Below are 22,895 nucleotides of genomic sequence, written 5' to 3'. Positions count from 1 at the left end.
AAAGGCTAAGAGTAAACGCACTGTATTTAGAGAAAAGAACATAGTATCGTAAAAGTCGTAGAGTAATAGTAACGCGCATCAACCCACACCTACCAGAGACGTTACCACCACCACAACAAGGATCCACATCAATACAAGGTAAGTGGATTTAATATTTTCAAATTATAACATCGGTATATAAACTAAAAGGTAATCTAATAATCATATCAAGTAGTAGTATAATTATTATCTGAATTGAAATTTATGGACTATTGAGCCGGGTACGTACGCCATATTCTGTCGCCGCTTAGCCCAGGTTTCCCTTGTTCTTTTATATTTGTTAATTTTTATTCTACTACAAGAGATTAACATTACAAAATCATAAATTCGTATTAAATGTATGGAAATAATTGTAATCTTATAATATTTACTTTAAATGAAAATTTGATGACAAAATGTTATACATTTCGATTTAATGCAGTTAAAACTTCTTCGTAGAAAAATAATAAAAGGTACTATAATAATAGAATATGTAATAATAATAATATAACATGATATACTTTATATCTCAGTAGGTCACAGTGTCACACTTGTAGATAATTGAAATTGTTTTTGAGGAAGTGGTTCTTAAACATAATGTCACAACAAAAACTACTCACCAATTGCTAAAACAAAAATACCTTGAAAGTTTTGTCATTAGAATCTGAACTAATTATTTCCAAGTGTTTTAATTATAAAATGATAATCATTTTTTTGTTTAGAGAATTAAATAAAACTCATATTAATATTGAACAATATGTTTTTTGAATAAAATAAAAGTACCTATTATAATTACAATAAATACAAATTTAATTTAATTATCCTATTGATTACAATTATGTATAGGTACAACCAAAATTATTTGTATGACTTTAATAGTTTAATAGATAGGTTTCAAGTTATTATAACTTGTCGGCTTTTATTTAATTTTAAATGAATTTTTTCGTGCTCTCTATCAGTAACATATTTTTGTAAAAAAATAGCTAATTCGAAATAATAAACTAGTACAGTTATTTCAGTATAGTGATTTTCTTCGAAAATCATTGTCAGGTATTTAGTAATTTTTATGTATAACACAAGTTTGGATAATTTCAACCACACAGTAAATAGGTATTTTGTTTTAAAGATAAAATAAATACCTTCTATGTGTTAATTTAATAATTTAGAGCAGGCTCTTTTATTTTTACAAGCTGACGAAAATCGTTAAAACAATTACAAATCTTTAGTAGGTACCTATAGACAACTTTTTGTATGATTGCATAGATTTAATTCATATTCGTGCTTCATAAAATAATTATTATCTTCCTTATTTGATACAATATAGCCACAATAAAAACATAATATAACATTGTATTGTTATGAATTTTTTATTTTGCTCTAGAGTTAGAATCGTCTAGATACTTAATATTATTAAATAGTTTATTACACCTGAACATTATAAATAATTGGTAAATCTTAAAGTCAATTTCAGGTTCTACTCTTAAATAATCTGCAGTAGGTAGGTATAATAAATAAATGATAACTTTTTGTATTTTTTTTTTTTTTATTTGGAGTAATCAGTCTAATGGAGTAATTGTTCAAAAATATGTAATATAATTTATAACATTTTTAATGTAAACACTATTCTGATATCTAAGGCTGGGCATTAACGAGTTAATAAGTTAAAGTTAAGTTACTTTTAACTAAGTTAATAAACTAGTTACTTTTTTATTAGAAGTAACTTCTAGCTTAACCAGTTATATTTTTTCCCATGTTATACAGTAACTTCTGAGTTAATTAATTTTGTTGACACGTTCAGTTAATTTTTTTCCTAAACCACAGATTTAAAATTAATTCAAATTTACAACAATTAATTTTATAAAACAAAAATCTGAAATATAAAATATACTAATTAGTAAACAATAATTTTATTATACTTTTTTTCGTTCATAGAATTACAGCAATAACTTGGACTTGAATAATTTAAACCCGTGGTAGCGTGGTAGTTCATCGTATTTACTATTTACCTATTTAAATAAATATCCGAGACGCTGATTCATTTTTATTTTTTATAAGAAACCCAATGAGTGCGAGCTGTAATAGATTTCAATAGTAGAGTAGTGGACATTAAGTCATAAAAAAAATATAGTCTGTCGATTCTCTACTATGTCATTTTGTACCGTCGAAAATTATTTTTCACATTCTAGTTTTCATACTGCTTTCTATGAAGCTATGTTGAAAAGCTTAGTTTTTGGTTGCATTATTTTACTTTTAATATTCATTTGATATACCAAATACACCTCGCCGGGTACTGTCTACTAAAATATTAAAACACAATAATGGTTTGATTAAAATAATATTGTATTCTTACAATTAATTGAATAATATTTGATATCATATATTTTGTAACCAATTAATTATATTCTAATAAATAACAATGCATTCGATTATTATAATATTTAGTATAGCTGTGGACCATTTAAGTTGACAAATACATAAAAAAAAATTAAATTATTATATTGGGTATCATTATTGATTTAAGTATAATATACAAACATATGTACTTACAGAAACTAATTTTATAACAAACATTTATTTAAAAATTGTAAGACATTTATTGAATTATTACGTTATTTGTTAGCTTTAAAAAATGGCAGGTAGGTATAATTAATAATTTTATATAAAAAAGTAACTTATTTTTAACTAAGTTAAGTTACTTTTATTTTCTAATCTACAGTAAAGGGTAACTTTTAACTTAAAACTTAACTTACATTTGTCTATATTAAATGAACTTAACGAGTTAAAAAAAAATAGTTAACTTTCTCATTCTTGTTAATATCCTTATATCATTGACAAAATATGGAAGATAGGCAAATAGCTAGGGTTAAAATTTATATTTTGTTACTTGCTTAAAAATAATATTATAACTCTCTATTTTTGTTTTATTATTATTATTATTGAAACATGTTTATTAATGATCACAATAAATATTATTTGAAATTGGCATCGTATATGCTAGTGATATTTTATCATTGATGGGCTTTAAAAAATAACGGTAATTTAGATTTTAGTGTTGGATATTAAATCTTTTTCTGACTTGTATAAATCTTAAAATACACAGAATCAAATTACAGTATATGACAAATGTTCCTAATAGTAAATCAATCTAAGACCTTTCAGATCGAGTAAGGGTAAAATGACAGTGGATATCGATATTTCTTTCAAAAATAATTTTTTTTCTTCCCCTTAATGTTTGACATGTTTGTCCTCTATGTGTATAAGTTTTATGTTTTCAGGTTTTCAAACATTTATAAGTCACGTTTTTAGAATCAATTTTAGATTTTGAATCGAGCAAGGGAGTTAATGGATTTACAATGATGTCTTTTCGAAAAGTATAGATATTATTGTTTTAAAAACCCATTTTTGAAAAGACAACAATTAGAAAAAACTCTCCAAATAGAAAAAAGTTAAAAATTATGGTGTTAAAAAAATAGAGTGCAAAAAAATGTTTGTGACATATTAGTTATTTGTCTTTAAAATTATAATAATTTATAATATTAGAATGCCAAAACATTTCTTATAACATTTTTATAAGATAAATATGTAGGAAATTATTTTTTTTTTTTACTATTCATGGTACAGCTTCAACTGCTAAGGTTATTAGCGTGCAACAAAGCAACAAAAAATGAGAGCATTTGCAAGTTACATAATATAGTAAAACATAAATTGTTACCAATATGATAGGTAGGTACTAAAATAATTACATAAATTTTCTTTTTAATTTTTTTACTGTGTTAAATATATAAATACAATATCCATAGGTACAAATTTGCAAAAAAGTTCAATATTTTAAACTTTTTGAGACAGTAACATATAAGTTTCATGCATTGAGTTAATCTATGTGAATTTAGAGCCCAACACCCGATATCTTTATCCCGCTGGCTTATATAAATTAATTATTCAGTGTGCTTATATCATTTTGGTTGGAATAATGTTTTAATTTTATTAGGCCACAAAAAACTTTTTTCTGTAAAAAATATGAATTAAAAATTAATGATTAGCTGAATTAAATCAACTGTCCAAACCAAAAACTTATGCAAGACTATTTGCATACTATCTTTTGTATTAATTATTTTAGATTGTGCCCCTTGTCAAAATGATAAATTATAACTGTAGGATGTCTTGAATATAGGTCATTTGATTCAACAGACCACAATCAGTAGGGTACTTGAATCAATGTTTATGAAACGGTTAATATAAGTCAAATTATTTTGATTTTTAGGACGAACAAAAAATTATTTGATTATTTAAATATATTATTTGTTATGGTAGTAATATTTCCTGGCCATTATACATTTCTAATAATATCATACAATTAAAGATTGATACTTATGTTTTAAAAATGTGTATGATTATATTTTTACAATTATTTATTGTGCTTAACCCTTCTTCACTTTATTTAAATACTGTCCAATTAACTCAATTAAAACGTTAAGTATTGCAATGAATTAAAGTTGTTAGTTTCTATAAACTATTTTATTAGAACAACACATTAAATTTCATAATTCATTAACGCCATGAAAAATAAATACTGTAAATTCGTAATTACCTTGCCAAGTCCGATTTTCTTGAAAAACAATAATAATATATTACATAATATTTACATATTATGCAGGTACATCAAATTTCCAATCGATATGTAGATCTTTAACCCTATGAACGTAATTGGAACACTATATTGCTCAGAAAATGTTCTCTGAAAGAAAAAAAAATATAATTTTAAGATTAATAGCTTCCTCGATTCTCATTCTGAATCTAAAAGTAATACAATACAAGGTAAATTTTTCTGTGGATCAAATGAGAACATTATCAAAATGATTAAGGAAGAAAATATATGTATAACAGACTGAGATGTGAAAGGCAAATAATGGTTATAAAACTAATGTTCGTGAAAAACACATTGTACTGAACGAATACAAAACTATTTTTATTACATTCCAAATTAACAACATAATAACACTAAAACGTTATGGGCGCTTTCGTGGTGTTTTGTACTTAGTACTTTCACATATAAGGAAAAAAATAGAAGTGTACGAATACACACACTGAGACCTATAACTTAAGCGAATGTAATCAATTTTTTGGGTTTATATGACCCAGTCAACCTTTTGTAACCACCAATTTCCTTAGGAAAAAAAAGTGGTAATTGTTTATTATACCCGACTTGACCGCACACTGACAATGAGTTTTCAGTAAAAAAAAAATAACCCAAATCATTATAGACTCCGTTGTATACATGGTGTAGCTAAAACCTTTTGTTTTTTTTTTACTTTTTTTTATGGAAATTTTTAATACCAGAACAGAAATTAAAATGATTTTTCATTAGGTACCCATACTGATATTATGATGTGTAAAAAATGTACGAATTATCTTCCAAGTCTCTATTGTATTTAATTTGCTTGGGTAAAAATATTACAATTTTTCATTCATTGTATATTAACTTTTTAACACATCTTTAATTTAATTTAAAATTAAAAAATATATTTTAATATTTTATTTATAGTTAAATTTAAATTAAATTTATATTTTATTTTACAATTTTGCATTATTTTATTCAAATTAATATAATTTATATGCTCATTTTTGAAATCTATTTTGTTGTAATCATATTTAAGCAACGTAAAGAAACAATTTGTGCCAAAACAACTGAGGTTTTTAACATAATTACTCATCATTAGATTATAAATTATTACTTGTACATGTGACCTTATCATTACAGATATATCATAACTCATAAGTAATAACTAAGGTAAGAAAATTCAAATTAATTTTATGAAAAATATACAGTGTTCTTAGTTTTAATTATTGTCATCAAGGGCTGGTTGAATGGGAGGGACACGGTTACTACTTACTTCTAAGCTTGGATTTTTTAATTTAATTTAGAGATATTATAATATTTTAGCCATATAAAGTATAAGTTAAATGACGAATCATCGAAGAATTAATGTATTGTTTTTTAGTTGTATTACTTCAATACATAGGTATTTAAATAGGTACTACATATAATATGTGTGTGTCATTTATGTATTTAATTCTTCCAGATCGGATATTCGTATAAACGTTTAATAGAATATACCCACTGAAATTATATAAATGTATGTTGTTTGTACTATGTTTATTCTATAAATTAAGTTTCGGTTCTTTTGTTAGAGAATATTAATACTCAAATATTATTGTTAGAAGTTAAAATTATTGTTATTTCAAAGTATAAACAAGTATGAAATATGAACAATTGAACAATTATTAACTAAAGAATGATTTAAAACAATTTATTTATAAGATTAAGACCGGAAAATACATCGTTTGAGTGTTGTTCGATTGCCTTGTGCCCTAAAGATTGAACATTTTAGACATTTTTAAAGTGAATATCGAACATTTTTTATTTTATTCCTTAAATGTTTTCCTTTAATGAAGGTTAGCTAATTTTAATCACATTGTCATTAATTACTCAGTATATACATAACAATAAAAATTGCAATAATTTTAGTTTGCTAAATTTGTTGAAGATGAGTATAATGAGTAAAGATAATCAATAATTTTTCAAATGGTTTTGTTTTGGTGATCAAAAAACATTATTTTAAAAATTATTTTAAATACTAGGGAAATCTTACGGGTCAGGTAGAAAGGTAAATATTCTATTAGCCTGTTTAAAATATTTTAATACCCATGTATTATAACATAATATGCATAACCTATAAATATATTAATTTTTTTTTGTACCAAAATACTTTAAAAATTATAAATGATATTTTTCTATAATATTTAATTCAATCATAACTCTACATTTTTATTCAGAATTATATTTACAAATAATGTAAGGCTAACACTTTGGTCTTAGAATGGTATTCCAATAAGAATGTGTCTTACAGATTTAAAATTACAGATGCATTCATCTAATCGTTGTCTATGTGCTATTCACATAAAAAAATGATCCCGTGATGAATCGAAAATCCCCAAATGTGTAAAGTGAAATTGTTTAATCTTCAATTATAATAGATATAAATGGTTACTATACAATCGCGTTAAGATTAAGAGGAAAAAAATGTGAATGTCAACAACATCTGAGCCCTATTTATTACCTGCCATCGATAATCTTGGCTTGAATTTCGAGGAAGGCGAGAAGTGAGAACGAACACGTTTCTATAATCTCAAATGATATTCTAGTATCCTTATCCACTGTCTAGTGTTATATGAAACGTTTGCACGCTTTAGATTTGACACAACACAACTCTACTAGATGTATCCTACCTACTGTCAAAGTTTTAATTATTCAAATATATTGAATAATATATTTATCAAACGTGGTCTAGTCTCATCCGTTTACTACGTACTGCGAAATACTGAACACGTCAAATTAAAATTATTAAACAGAGGCATTTTTTTTTTATACCAGATGATTGTGAGTACTGATATATGATATATTTTTGTTTAAATAATTTCTCATATAATATATTTATTCGTAAAATGTGTCACTGTAGTAAATTCTTTTGACCGACTTTTACCACAACACTATGGTCAAAATGAGTCGAATGAGATATTATTGACACGAGCGTCCTTTAATTTAAAAGCACCTATAAATCATTGCTGTTGAACGGTTTACCCAAAATGGCCATTTTCATTAAAAACAGCTGGTTGTTTACATTTCTTCGCTGGTTTTTTTTTTTGTTTTTTTAACGATTTTCTTGATAAATACCAAGAAATGCAATATAAGTCTTTGTCATGTGCAATATATGTGTTCTTGTTGAGATTTTTAATACCTCAATAAATGTTTCAAATAATATAAAATGTACACATCATTGTGATATCAATAGTCTTTACTTCGCCCTGAATCTAAAAATGAGTGTTGCGTATAGACATACAGGTGTACCTAACCCTGTTTGACAGTCCTAAATATTCTGTTTTAATACTCTTCTACACTTTTTTAGGCACTGAACATACTTTTGTTACGTGTTATTTATAATATTGTCAGAATAATAATACGGACTAATAACTAAACTTAACATTATAATATTGCTCCTGACGCAAATCATATTAACTAGTAATAACTCAGTGAAAAAGTATTTACCTATGGCAAAACACGAATACAAAAGTATACTTGTCGCAAACAATTATATTGCATCCGAAAAAAAAATGAGTAATTTAAATTTACTGATACCTATGCATATTATTAAAGGTAATTTATAAAGGACAATTTCATTCTCAACAAATGTAATTATGAATAAGCCAATGAATGCGATTCTACATACTTATATATGAATAAAAGTAACGAAGGATAATGTTTAGAAAAAAATGTAAGAAAATAAGAATCTTTGAAAATAAATAAAAGTGAAATTTAAATGTATAATAAAGGAGTATAACAAAAATAATATGATTCATGGCCACTTATTGTCAATGTAAACTTCTATAAACTTACAGTAGTTTTGTGACATTTCACCATTGTACAGGTACAGCATAAAAATAATGAAACTTATTAAAGTAATAAGTACAACAAATACATACATAATTATAATTGTGTAATATAATTATGTGTATATGTATGGATTAATTGGCATCTTTTATGAACACTTGTTTTAACAGTATAGAATTTTAAAGCAAAATTTAATTAGCATAATTTTTCTTAAGTAATAATAAATGCAATTTTTCCAAACTTTCAACACTGTGATTGCGAAGTTTATTGCAACAAAAAACGAGATAAAAATACTGTTTATAACAGTATTGGATCATTTACATCACACAATATTATTATTTTTTTTTTTTTACCAATATGCAATTATTTATTTAAAAATACAAATAATCGGTGTTAAAAGTTATTGAATACTTTAACATTGAAAAGTATTAGATAAATAAAATTCAGTTTTCCAATTTTCCATCGATTCTCGGCTACTTCAATCATACATTTCAATTTTGAAAAAGAAGACAATGATTAGTTTTCAGTATAAAAGCTCATATAGCAGCTATGGATTAACCTAGATGAAATTTACTTTGCCTGCATACATTTCTTTCTTCATTTAAGGATAACAAAGACAGGATTTAAAAACAAAAATTAGCTTCGGGAATATGCCTCTATGTGCACACATATTTTAATCCTAGCTCGCTATTTTTTTAAGTATTTTTTTTTTTCATGTTCATGATGCAAAGGATATTATTATAGGATATCAACTATTATTTTATATTCAGCTCTGCATCATGTTAATTTTATATGACATAAATAATTATTAAGAGTGTCCAAGGTCAATAAAACAATTAATATATACAGCGTGAAGCCTTCAAAGACGGACACCTTCAAATTATGGACGTTTTTTTGAGAATTAGGAATTTTTCACTGTTTTTCTATAGAAAAACATCAAAATAAGGCTCCCTCTAAATAACAGGCCACTTTTATGGCATTTCAGTTTTAATTTTGATCTTTTTTTAAGTAACTTTTAGAATTATTATTGACTGAGTTGATATAGTTTATAACAACTTCCCCGTCGATTGGTATTGGAATAAAAAGGTTCTGAAATAATGAGTGACTGGCCCAGGGTATTTACCTTTTCATTAATTCTTAAAATATATAATTGATACATAAAAATAATTACGTATACAATAAATTTAAAATACATACATAACTATTGTATTAGATGTATTAAGTAGTTATTAATGAACAGTCGAATTACACATCATTTCATTTCATTTTCCCCACTTTGAATTAAACAATATTTGAATGGTAAACACCTCCGAATAGCGAACAAAATTTGAGCTACCGAGAGTGTCAGCTATTTCACAATTTTGCTATTCTTTTCACATTTTAATAATAATCAAGTTATAACTAAGTGTGTTGTGTAAAACAATTTACAACAATTTGGCAGTTATAGATATATGTATATACAAGATAAATGGTTATTATAATAGTTGCTATTTAATGACTTAAAACAATTAAGAATAATATAGTTTTTGAAAAAATTAATTTTATCTTTACAATACAAAGTTTTTGAAGTTAAAGCAACTGAGAAAATTTTTTTTTTCATAAAAAATATATCGTTTATATTATTGAGTTTCAACTTTTAAATTTAAATTTAATATTTTGTTTATGTATATTTAATTTTAATAATAATAATAGGTCGCTTGCATGACTAATTTAATGAATATTTATTTTTTAAACTCGTGTGTTTATAACTTTTATTAAATATATATACATCTGTTTAATCAATCATAACCATTAAATGTAGGTATTGAGACGGACGATTTTCAATGCCCATTCGAATGTCAATTATTGTTTCATTATTACAATTTACATATCGTTTATCATTAAATAAATTTGATTTGTGTTGCTAAACGTTCATGAATTATTGTTGTTAATCATATTCAATTACAAAAATATCATCCTAATATCAAATATATAGTATTATTTGTTAATATCAGTTTCAATCACTCAAAATACAAAGAAGACAAAAATTAAATTAAATTATGAACTTTTTAATATTAAGTAACTAGTATTTTTTATTACCATACGAATTCAATACAAATCATATATTCAATTATTGTTTCACATTTTTTGAACTTTTGGTATTGATTCATTAGGAACTTAAAAAAATCTTATAGTCCGTGTATATAACAATAACAATGTACACAACCCAGTGTTTTGTTTTTAGCAATCCTTTGACATTCAATCCCAATATCTGTTCAATTACGAAGATCTATTTAAAACTGAAAACAAATAAAGAATAATACTATAAGCTAAATAATATCATCATTGGTTAGTTTTAAAAATAGAATACACGGGTCGTGTGCTGGCTTCATAATATTATGTATGCAAATCAGGCAGGCTATCTGAGTAAGGAAATCGTTTAAATGTTAGTTACAATAAAAAAAATCTCCATACGAATTATCAAAGATCTCTTAAAGGCTATTCCGAAGGCTTTTCAAATCAATGCAATGTTATCGGCAAGCAAGGAACATCTAGACTTTTAAAATTTGATGTCACAGAGAACCAGTGATTTGTTAGAGAATTTCGTATAAAACCACCAAGTCTGTACAAAACCCTTATTCAGAAATTCAATTTAACATGATTGTACTATTTTGACTTTTGTTTAGCAACGTGTCCCCTATGGTTATCAAAGCACGTAATTCTTATGTTTACATTTCCTGGCCCATAAAAAAGATATTCTAAATTAGCATTAAAATGCGGGACAGTTAAATACTGTATTGTTTCCGTAACATCAAATAAAAAAATACTAAAATGTACAGTAATAATACACACACGAATTGATTATAAATGCTGTCATAATCATTTATAATTTCACCTTACTTATACTAACACCCACTGACATCGAAAATTGGAATTCATGAATTAAAAATAAAAAGCGAAATTAAGCTAAACTTAACTAAGCTCATTTAATTGACTTTTTACTTATTTTAAAATTTCATTTTAACTTCAAAACAAGTTACCTTTATAATATCTGTGTGTGATGAATAGTTTGCTCGAGAGTTAAATATTCTTACCACATCAACCGTAACACATTAAAAAAATATTATGCCCGGAATTTGCATTAAGTTCATCTATTAAGTAGATAATATGCTATTTTCGTTGCCAATTTTAAAATGTCAAATTTTATCTTTTAACCAAGTTGATTTATTTTATAAATTATTCTCAATTATTCAAAGTTCAATAAATATTAATTATCATATTATTATTAATTATATAACTTGAGTTAAATAATTGAAAATCGGCCACTTGCCCAGCATTGCGGTATTATACTTTGATACGTTGATGTATGTTATAAAAATCTCATTCTTATATCATAATCACCGGAAAAATGAATCCTCGACAGTGATGTAGCTAAATTGCATATCTATATCGCCGTGTTATCATAACATTGAAATTTATCGAATTTTATCCGAAGTGAAAATATTTTATTTTATTTTTATGAAACGGTATGAGTATCTTATATCAATAAAAATACCACAAGGAGCTAATTATTCATTTTTAAATTACACTTGCTATATGTCATTTTCAAAATGATTAGGTAATTAATAACTATTCGATATTTATATTGTAAAATTGGATTACAAATTATTATTTTAAGGAGATGATCATAGATATTATAAATTATAATATCATATAATTATGTTATATCATTACTAAGGAAGTTAATATTATGTTGTTAAAAAATATAGCATATTGTTTTTCAAACTCCAGTTTTATTTAAAAATGTAATATTCATAAATATGATGAATAATAAGACAGACGTCCTTAAACTGCATTATGAGTGCAAAATTTAAACATTTTAACAAGACGCCAATAAAAAATATTAATTGTGGTATATTATGTATTAACATAAGCTTAGCTAATTTAAGCTAATAAACTGTTTATGTATTAAGATATGCGATATTATCAACATATACCTAAAATCTTTAGCATGAAGTTTAATAATTTATGTTTTTTTTTCCAATTTAGATTTTTATAAACAGTTTTAAGTATTAATATTATGGGTGAGATAATTAACATAATAATATATAAGTAGTGTTATGAAATAATATTTTTTTTACTTTTTTTAATGGGTAGTCAAAATGTAATTATTTATACAACACTATTCTCTTGATGGTTCAATTTTTTCTTTCTTTATGTATTTGTATATTGGTGATATATAAACTTAAAATATTAATCTAGGTCAAAAAACTTGATGCTTATTTAAATACTTCTATAATCACCAGCCATAATATCTAAAAATATAAGCTACATAATACTCCATTATGTAAAGGGAAGTAGGTAGCCAAGGGTGGTCATGAGCATTGGACTCTCTAAATACGCGCATATTTTAGTTCGACATCCATAATGCTTAATAGTGTATATAATTATATAATATACCTTCTAGCAATTAAAAAATGACTGTAAATAGAATAAATCCTAAATAATTACCCACTAAAATATGTTTTATTTAAAAATATATAGCTTGTTATTACTGTTATTTTTTTGGTAGATTAGCCCATATTTTAAATTAGGTATTTATATTCTTTTCAAATACTTAAGTTTATACTTTTGGCAAACAAAAAGTTGAGTGAATTTGAAGTATTATTATAATATGAAAGTAACGATATTTTTGGACCTTAGAACGTTATAGTGACTGCAGCCAACCACTGTACCACATCAGACCCCAAAAATATTGTTGCATTATATATTAAAAGTGTTTGTTTAAAATACATTTCATCGTAAAGATATATCCTACACGTAGTTTTGTACCCGTTATTTATGCAACGTATTATATTCAAGCACATATTTAGCTCAAAAAACTATTAAATATTCTCACAGGAAAATAGTTATGTTTATATAAGTAGGAACTTAATTTAGTACGTGCTGAACAAGAAAATATTAGACTTTCCAAGAAAGCCTAAACCATGTTTTTCCCCAAAAAGGGGAAACCATACAAATTGGACTCAGAAAACGTGAGTATTCAATAGCACACAAATACGTAGCACACTATTAAATCGCTGTAGACAAAATTCTCAGATAAGACACTTTCAAACGATCCCTCGTCAACAAGCAATTATAACACGAACTAGGTATACAGAATCCTAGAGTAAAACCAATTAAAATAATAAATCAACCATACAAAATACAACATCGATTATTTATAGTGATACAAAATACAAATAATATAGAGTTGACATAAATACATCGTATTGGCTCGCAGTAGAATCTCAAAAACAGATGAAACGTATCCACTTCCTAGTATCTTCGTTGAATGCAAAGTTTATTACCAAACCAAAACATTATTCCACAGTTTAACTCAACAAATTGCTTTACAAACATAGCCAAAGATGATTTAAACAGTCTTGGTTCAGTTAATATGAATATAAAAAAAGAAGAAATTGACAAATCACATAATATATTTACGTACCTATGTATGCTTGTGATGAAATTAAAAAACTCACTAACTCACCAATTTAATTCATATGTAAGAGTTTCCCCAAAAGCCAAATACTTATTACCCTAGTACCAATTTAAAACCCTATAGGGCTGTTGTAAGATGTCTAAAGTAATAAAATGCCAACTTCTATAAATATATAGGAAGAAAAACTCTATTAAATATTATTTAACTAGATTTTACATCCAAACATTTTTGTTTCGCTAATTGAAAAATAACTATGTAAAAACAGTAATATTACTCACAGTATTATAATCATACTTCAATATCAAACAAAAAACCACTATCACTGTTTTTACGTAGATTTAGAACATCAGTTATCAAAATCAAGAGGAATCTTCAGAAACCGCAGTAATAGCATCACAGTACCTAATATAAGCACAAAGAACCAATAACTCAAACGTACAAACAGTCAAGACACTCAAATCAAACAACATACAAATAACTCACAACATGACGCCAACATAACATTCCTAACCAATCGTCTTACTTATTTATACATTATTCAAAGCAATAGTAAGCCATTTCACCACACTGCGCACAACATCTATTAATATATAGAATATAGATAGTACCTATGTACAAGTAGTAAGTACCTATGTACAAGTACTCTTTTACCTATGTGCAGGTCATAGGTAAAAGAGTTCCTATCCTAAGTTACCTATCCTAATAACATCAACATTTCATAAATCACATTTATGTTCTCCAAAAACCGTCCCTGGTAATGAAAATAAGATTTATAAAAAAAACTAGCCTATACACTTTTATGCAAACCTAGTTACATAATATTATAGTTACATCCATAACCAACCACGCAGTTAAATTAATGAAAAGCGTCTTGTATGTAAGTATGTAAGTGTAAGTATTTATAAGATTTAACAATACTATCAATTATTTACCTTGTTTTACCTGAATACAGATTGTAAAACTCATTTGATAAAAATAAATGTCCTAATTGTATTTATATTATAATAATACCTAAATATGCAGACAGGTAAAACAAATTAGTATTTACATGGAAGGTATGTAAATCAAACTAAATTTGTAGTATATTCTTGTTTTAAAAATTATTTATTTGCATTTTCGTTGCATAAAATATGTTTAATACTCAGGCAGTTTCCAGTTTTATTTAAAATATACTTATTTTGTTTGCTTTCTATAGTAAAAAAAGAAAATTGTGTAATCTGTATAATGATTCGATTATCATTTATTTTTAATTTCCATGTCTAATAATTTTCTGTGTGAAAATGTAATACTTTATTTTTTGAATAGTATCATTTATTTAGTGTTATATATAAATATTACACATAGAGGCCATTGTATATTAATAAAACACGATTACTGGGGCTTATATGGTTTTATTAGCGCTCGGGGCACAATAAATAAATGTAATGAATAAAAAATATAATGGAATGGAATAATATACTACTTGTGTTGAAATATTATATATCATATTTACGATGATAATTGGACAATGTTCAGTTTGTTGACAGTATTAAATCATCAATCTGTTTATTATTTTTTTTTTAGTACATTTTTATTTTAGTCTGGTGAAAATTATCTGCACTTGCCATAATGATGTGCACTAAATTGATATAATATGAACATTTGAATAATTCTGTATAACATGCCTCGATAGTTTTCAAATATTATTTAGACAACGAAAATATTAAGTCGATCTCCTGAAATTCTCGAACTCTAAATAGTACTTAAACATTTATCAAATATTATTGCAAATAAATATTTCATACCTATAGTTTAATAGCTTAACTTATTTAATATATAAATTGACTAGAATATAATTGTATGTTATTGTTAACTAATTTTATTATTTTATTAAACACTGTTTAAAATATAATTTAATTAATTTAACCTATCTATTAACTAAATTAATTTAATTTTAATATTAAATTGTTACTAAGGCTGTGATTAGAATACAGCACACATTTCTTAAAACTATACAAAAAAATTAAATAACAGTACCTACCTATACGTACTCTGCAATAAAATGTTCAATTCAACCAAACGTTAAATTACTCGTATTAAGTCAAGCCATTATGTTTGGTTACTATACATTGATTTACAGTAAACGACTATATAAATTCAAAATGTAGAAGGGCAAGGGCTACAAAAAAATTAGTTCTGGTAAAAAATCCAATTTCAAGCAACAAAGAAACATATTAATTTGCATAAACATTTTTTTTTTTGCTTAAACCGAACTTAGGTATTTTTCTATATAGTCTACGGTAGGTGAAAGAGACCCCCTCCCCTGAACCATTCTCCATCCTCACAAGGTCAAACCGCAATCCTCGGACAGAAGAAGAATGTTAAAGACCAGTCCACGCTGCATATCAACCGCCAGAAGTGTCAACGACCCACGTTCTTCTCACACCCCTTGACACCAAGGGCGGGTACGGCGATCACAGCACCGCTGGCCCTCAGCACGAGAAACTAGTGAGGCGGACTTGAAGACAACCACGGACGAGATTCCAGAGTGGCAGACTCCGGTCGGCCCGCGAAACCGACAGCAGTGAACAACGACGCCCTTAGCGATATATTTTGAATGTAAGCCCACTATTGGCTAATTGTATGTATATAAAGTCCATTTGATAGCGGGGAGGGCCTCATCACAGGATGCTATTGCTGTAATAATTACTTTTGTGTTTTAATTGCACAATAAACGATGGGGACTTTGGGAAGAGCAATGCCAACACCAGTTCCTCCACCGGTTCTCGATAACACGAAAAAAGGGTATTTTTCTATAACACGGTAGGTATTTAGTATTGCAATATACGTATTACAGGTACGTAAATACTTATAAATAAAGAATAACTATTAAAAAGCTGAAAACTGTTTCACACCAGATGAAATGCTTAGGTAAGGTAAAATGTGACAGGTTTTGTGATTGATAGAATATTTATTTATTGTTTATTTTCGTATTAAAAGTGATTTTCAAATGTACAGAAACCTTTCTTTTTATTACTATTAATATTTATTACTACGTCAACACAAATACAGTACAAAACAAATTTTACAGAATAATAACACTGATGATTGATTTAGCCAAAAAATTGAATTTAAAAAAAGTGTATCTCAATTAGATACCTAAAATTAGCTAATTTATAAACAGTTGTATTTGTAATCAATCTTGACAAATATAATATACACTTATTCAAAGTGAAAAAAATTTGATATTGTGATTACACTACATTGACTTCAATTAATATAGAATAACGCCCAACGTTCGGTAAGAATAATGATTTAGTCAGGAAAACGGATATCCTTTACACGTTGTGTAGACCACTGTTTTTAACTGGCAACAAGGAGTGGTGTGCTATGCTATTAAATATAAAAGCAGCCAATCATTGTACTTGATAGATGATTCTAAGAAGATCTCGGTTTAAAATTAGTGTTCATATTATGTTTCAAGCTTTCAATTATTAGTGTCAATAAATATCTTCGAAATATATTCAGATACACAAATAGGTTTATGTAGTTTATATTTAATCAGTACAAAATAACATACACAAATAATAAATACAAAATAAATATAAAAAAAATACTATTGGTGTTTTTAATCCTGTTAGTATACAGTGTATAAATTATATTTTAACTGAGCGTTATTAAAAATGATCTGTATTAAATAGCACCTGTTCTCGTATTACAATTACGAATTATAGTTAGAGAGGCTATAATATGAAAAATTTAAAGCAATTTTACTGACCCAAAAAGTATTTTATGAAACAAAAATAACAAACACTACGAAAAAACACGTAGTCGTAAAACAATAGATTCCTTGCAGATTGCAATACTCGGAATCTGAAATAAGTCAACATTACCTAATTGTAGTAAATTTTAAAATCTGAATCAGTACTTTAGAATACATTTTGTAGTAATTTTACAATAGTTTACAATACCTAGTATTTTAGATTCTGAGAGAAATGATTATATTTTACAATGCGTGTTTTATTTATAGTAGAATAAATCCTTTGTTCATCAACTTCGAGAGAGTTTATGGTATAAACTTGGATCTACTTAGTACTTTAAATAAGAGTGAATGGGGCTAAAAAGTAAAAATTCCTGTTACCTGTACTTTTCTGAATAATCAGAAAAAAGTAAAAAAAATTGACAACATTGGTTTTGAATTTCGTTGTAATTCAAAAACGAATAAGTAGTTGTTGAGATTTTTACCAAATATTAATATAATAATTTTTCGGATATAGAATTATTTTCAAAAATCTGTTGCTCTATACACAGTCCGCGTATCAAAATATTAAGGCTTATTTTTTGCTAATTTGTTAGTTAAAGTGTTGCTAAAACTTTTTACACTGGGTCAAATTCTTGAAAATTTAATATATTATAATCTCTCGTCAGTGATTCTTTTTTCAATAAAAAAAAATATCGAAAATACGTCATATATGTTCAACTTGTATACATTATTTTTTATTTATAGATATTTCAAGATCAAATGTTAACAAAATTGGATAACTGAACGAAAAATAACGATTTCAGCTATCATGTTGAAATTCAATAATTTTTTTTCGTTGGGTCTTGAAATGAAATAATTATAATAGATTTTAGATAAATGCAATATTGAACTGCATACACAATAAAATGTTTAAAATATTTATATTAATTTTGGGTTTAGGCTTAGGCTATTTTTACTAGAACTATTGTTCTACGGTACGTTGTATTGAATAATAAGTTATAGTTGTTAATAACATTGGGTACAATTCTATGAAATAATATTAGACTAAAATATAATATGCAATTTCTTTTTGTCCAAATATAATTCAAATTAATTTAAGGTTTATAGAATGAGAGACCTTTTTCGTTCAGAATAGTTTTTTTTTTTAATATACAATATTTCAATGATTTATCATTAAATTACAATTTTAGTATTTTACACATCCATTTTAGTGACAAATCAATGATGAGGATCGATCGATACCAGTATACAGCAGAGTGACTATATCGGTTTTTTTTAAATTACACCGCATTACTTGCATGCATTAGTTAGAGTTTTTTTAAAGTTATTTCGTTTTACTTTAAATTCTAATAATATAAAAAAAAATTAAATAAAAAATGTATGGAGTTCAGAATATTAGTTTTCAAGACAATTGTAGACTACTTTCTTGGCAATATTTTCAATTATATAATTCAACTGAATTAAGACAGTTGTAAATTGAAAACAATTATATCCAACAATTTATCAAGACTTAATAGAGAATATGAATGCAGAGTTAAAATTAGTATATGATAGAATATACGTTCTTAATTAAATTCAATATTATTTACAACACTATAACTTAAGTTATATGTTTTCAACGTTGCCGGAAAATTAGGTTAGGTTAACTTAACCTATATACAATTCAACAATTTTGTGAAAAATAGAACGAATAGTTATAACCATATAGTAACGTACTAAACTGGTATGTTGTTTTATCAAAGACGAAAAAACAATATCTATTTGTTCGACTATTTTTATTTTTAAATATTATACAAGAATAATTAAAAGATGAAAGTGTCATCAGTGGGTGGCTTCTTCAATCAAAATTTTCAATTCCTTGTCAATTAGCTCATACTCTGATTGTGCCATTGTGTACAGATTGACGATTGTGTATATTATAAATAAAATTAAATAAAAAAAATTAAAAAAATATTATACAAAAAACCAATCAATTTATATGTAGGTCATAGGTGTAACACTGACAACTATTTTACATTTTTTTTTTTTTAATAGTGGTTATTGATTTTTATATTTCTTTAGAATAATAGTAGTATTTAATGTCAAACAATTTTGATAACTATTCATTATAATTTAAATATTATGTCAGAGGTATTTAATAAAATTATTAACTACAAAACGTAAAATGTGAATCAGTTTTTAACAGATTAAGAATATTAAACCCAAAGCTAATACAAGTACATAGTAACGAACACACCTTGTTACATAATACGATCTTAAAAACACCATACATCATACACCCAATTAATTGTATTTTAATTATTAATGGTTTAATTATTTCTAATATAATATTCTTATTTCATTGTACTATCCATATATTTAAATTAAATAGTACATTTACTTAAACTATGAATTGCATAGTTGTTTACCTTTTGTTTTTTTACAAAGGACTATGGTTCAATAATGATTGAATTTACCTAAGCAACATTTTTTGGTCATTGATAAATACGTAACTCACTATAGAATTTTGTTCGACATATGCCCAAATATTACACGACTCTGTTCTCGGTATGTGCTATTGTGAAGCACAATGCGAATACAACAATACCCCTTTCTATTCTAAGTACCTATCCACATGATATTCGACCCATCAATATGTCCATGTCATTACAAATATTGCATTATAAATTTAAAATTTTGAAAGATACAAACGAATAATCTGTACCTAATAATGTAAAATTAGTTGACTTACCTAGTTAAAGTATGATAGAATAAAATTAGTAAAAATTACAAAATATTGGAATACCAGATATTTTCAATAATTGGTTACCTAACCTATCTAACTTAGGTACGACTATATTTTATATATTAGGTACATATTGTAATATAATAATATAATGATAAATATTGTGTTTTTTATTTAATTTTTATTGATACATTTAAGCTCGATGAATTTCAAATTGAACCATAACAATGCATTTTATTCTCACAGAAAATGAAAATCATGAAATAATTTTTATTTTAATATCCAGAATATTAAAAAAAACTATTGAGATTCATTCATTATTTACATACTTTCTTCAAAGTTGACAAAAACAATGTATTAAGTAGTTTAATTTAAAGATTTTTATGACGAAAATAAAAAGTGATCAGAATTAAATTAATATAAATTAATTTATCCAGCATAATGATGTCTGAAGTTTTTAAATAATTCTTTGAGCGTTAAATACATTTTTAGAATTAACTTTGGTTCGATTTTAACTCGAAAGCGGTTAAATGATCATACTTAAAAATCTGTTGAAAAAAGATATTTACTTATAAGTTTATTTTAAATGTATTTTATTTCTCCTAAAATTAAGTTAGTATGTAAACTTATAAAAATTTGGGTTTTTAATTTAAATTAAAGTAGCTATTAGAATAATACATAATAATTTAATATAATCAAGCAGTATGCGTTAGTGGTGATTAACATTTTAAGTATTTATTTTAGAAATCTAAAAATTAAACTCTCTAGAAATAAGCAACCGTGTGAAAATCTATACAGAATGAACCTAAAGATTTAATAACGTATTCAGTGTTTAGTCCATTTTATCCTAAAACAATGGATTATTCCTAATAATTATTGTATTTAAATTCTGCTATTTGAATTTGTAATTTTACTTTCATGCCATGTTGCAATACTTAGAGTTATATCGTTTAAAGAGTATCCTGTGGTAATATAAACCTATCTATATATTTAATATTGTTTACTTATAAATTGGAAGAAAAATAAAATTTGAATAACCTCGTTCTTAAAGAAAAAGGTTGAGATGGGCATGCTTGGAGAATCACCATATATAAAATAATAAAACCAATACCCACTCAATCCAATATCTAATATTATTATTTATTAAATTACAATGAAAACAAACGAAATACATTTTGTAAAAAATGGTTTTGCCATAAATGTCGGTGTTTTTTGGTAGTTTTTCTCAATTTCCTTGGAAAATAACATTTTCACTTTTGATTCCCCAAAGTACAATCTACATCTATAATTTCCAATCGATTTCATATGCTACATATGAAATTCTTCGTAGCACTCATTCTACCATAAAAAGTGTTCACGATCAAATACAATCAAATTCACCGAGAAACACAACATTTTAAACCCAAACCTTCCGGCCAAAACTCAGAATCTATAATAATAAAGTGCCCATAATATGTGCCGTAACGTAACGCAAAATGTTGTACGACGTTTATATCGACTGCACTTGTAATATATTTTGTAAGGAATAGTATATAAGTTATAATATTATTTATTTAAGTCTCAGTGGTATTTTATTTTTATGTTTTTATATTGAATATTAATTGTTGTGTAATAATACATCATTTAGACATTTAGTTGTATCGTGCACACCACATTGCTCAAACTTGGCATTTTCGTATTGTCTTCAACCTACCTATCAATATCGTTTAATTAAAAGTCATTCAAATTTCAAACTTTCAAATATAAAAATATACATATATATATATATATATATATGTATATTGCATTGATATATACATATATCAATGCAATATACAATCAAGTGACTATCAATTAATTTTGTTTTCTTCATATAAAACATCAATTAACATAATACTTGTACGCATACGACCTATACTACAAATTGAATATTTTTGAACATAAGTGAATTGAATTGGGTTCAGAATTCTATGTTTGAACTTTAAAGTAAATATAAAATTTAGTCTCATAGTACATGTTGAGAAGCACCTACCTATTAATTATTTACGATATATTTACCGTGCAATTTTAGATTCTGAACATGAACGAAGAAGCTATTACATTAGCTTTACAATGATGTGTTTTATTTATTTATAATTTGAACACGTTTTAAAAATAAAACTGTTTCAAAACCTGTTTATAGAAGATTAGATATAGATTGCGAAATTTTAAAGTTAAAAAAAATATTTATTTTTTGCATATCTACCGTTGAATTTTGGCATTCGGTTACATTCAAAAAAACATCACATGACTGCTAACCTTTTTTAAAGTATGTTAATATTATTTCTTTCGGATTTTAGATATCATACATTCACGTCATGCACAATGAATCCATAATATGTTATTCGCTCATAATGTTTTTTTTACCCAACTGTAACATAATATTATGATAAACGACTTAAGTTTTTCAAATTCGTATTACAAATGTTTTTTTTTAATCTCCACAACATATTTTCTATTTAAAATCTACAATGTATTTACT

General features: G+C 25.6%; 1 protein-coding gene across 1 annotated transcript in view; it reads right to left on the bottom strand.

Annotated features, from left to right (window-relative positions):
* The window catches only part of LOC111026746, a 286,767-nt gene that overhangs the window by 219,321 nt on the left and 44,551 nt on the right, over nucleotides 1-22,895 (bottom strand). The window contains exon 2 of the mRNA XM_022304878.1: nucleotides 4,607-4,753. The gene's annotated coding sequence lies outside the window, so the exon portion shown is untranslated. The remainder of the gene's footprint in view (nucleotides 1-4,606; nucleotides 4,754-22,895) is intronic.

Source organism: Myzus persicae, unplaced genomic scaffold (genome assembly GCF_001856785.1).
Source record: "Myzus persicae strain clone G006 unplaced genomic scaffold, MPER_G0061.0, whole genome shotgun sequence".
Classification (NCBI taxonomy): domain Eukaryota; kingdom Metazoa; phylum Arthropoda; class Insecta; order Hemiptera; family Aphididae; genus Myzus; species Myzus persicae.
The sequence above is the reverse complement of the archived record's forward strand: the minus strand, read 5'-3'. Positions and strand labels throughout refer to the sequence as shown.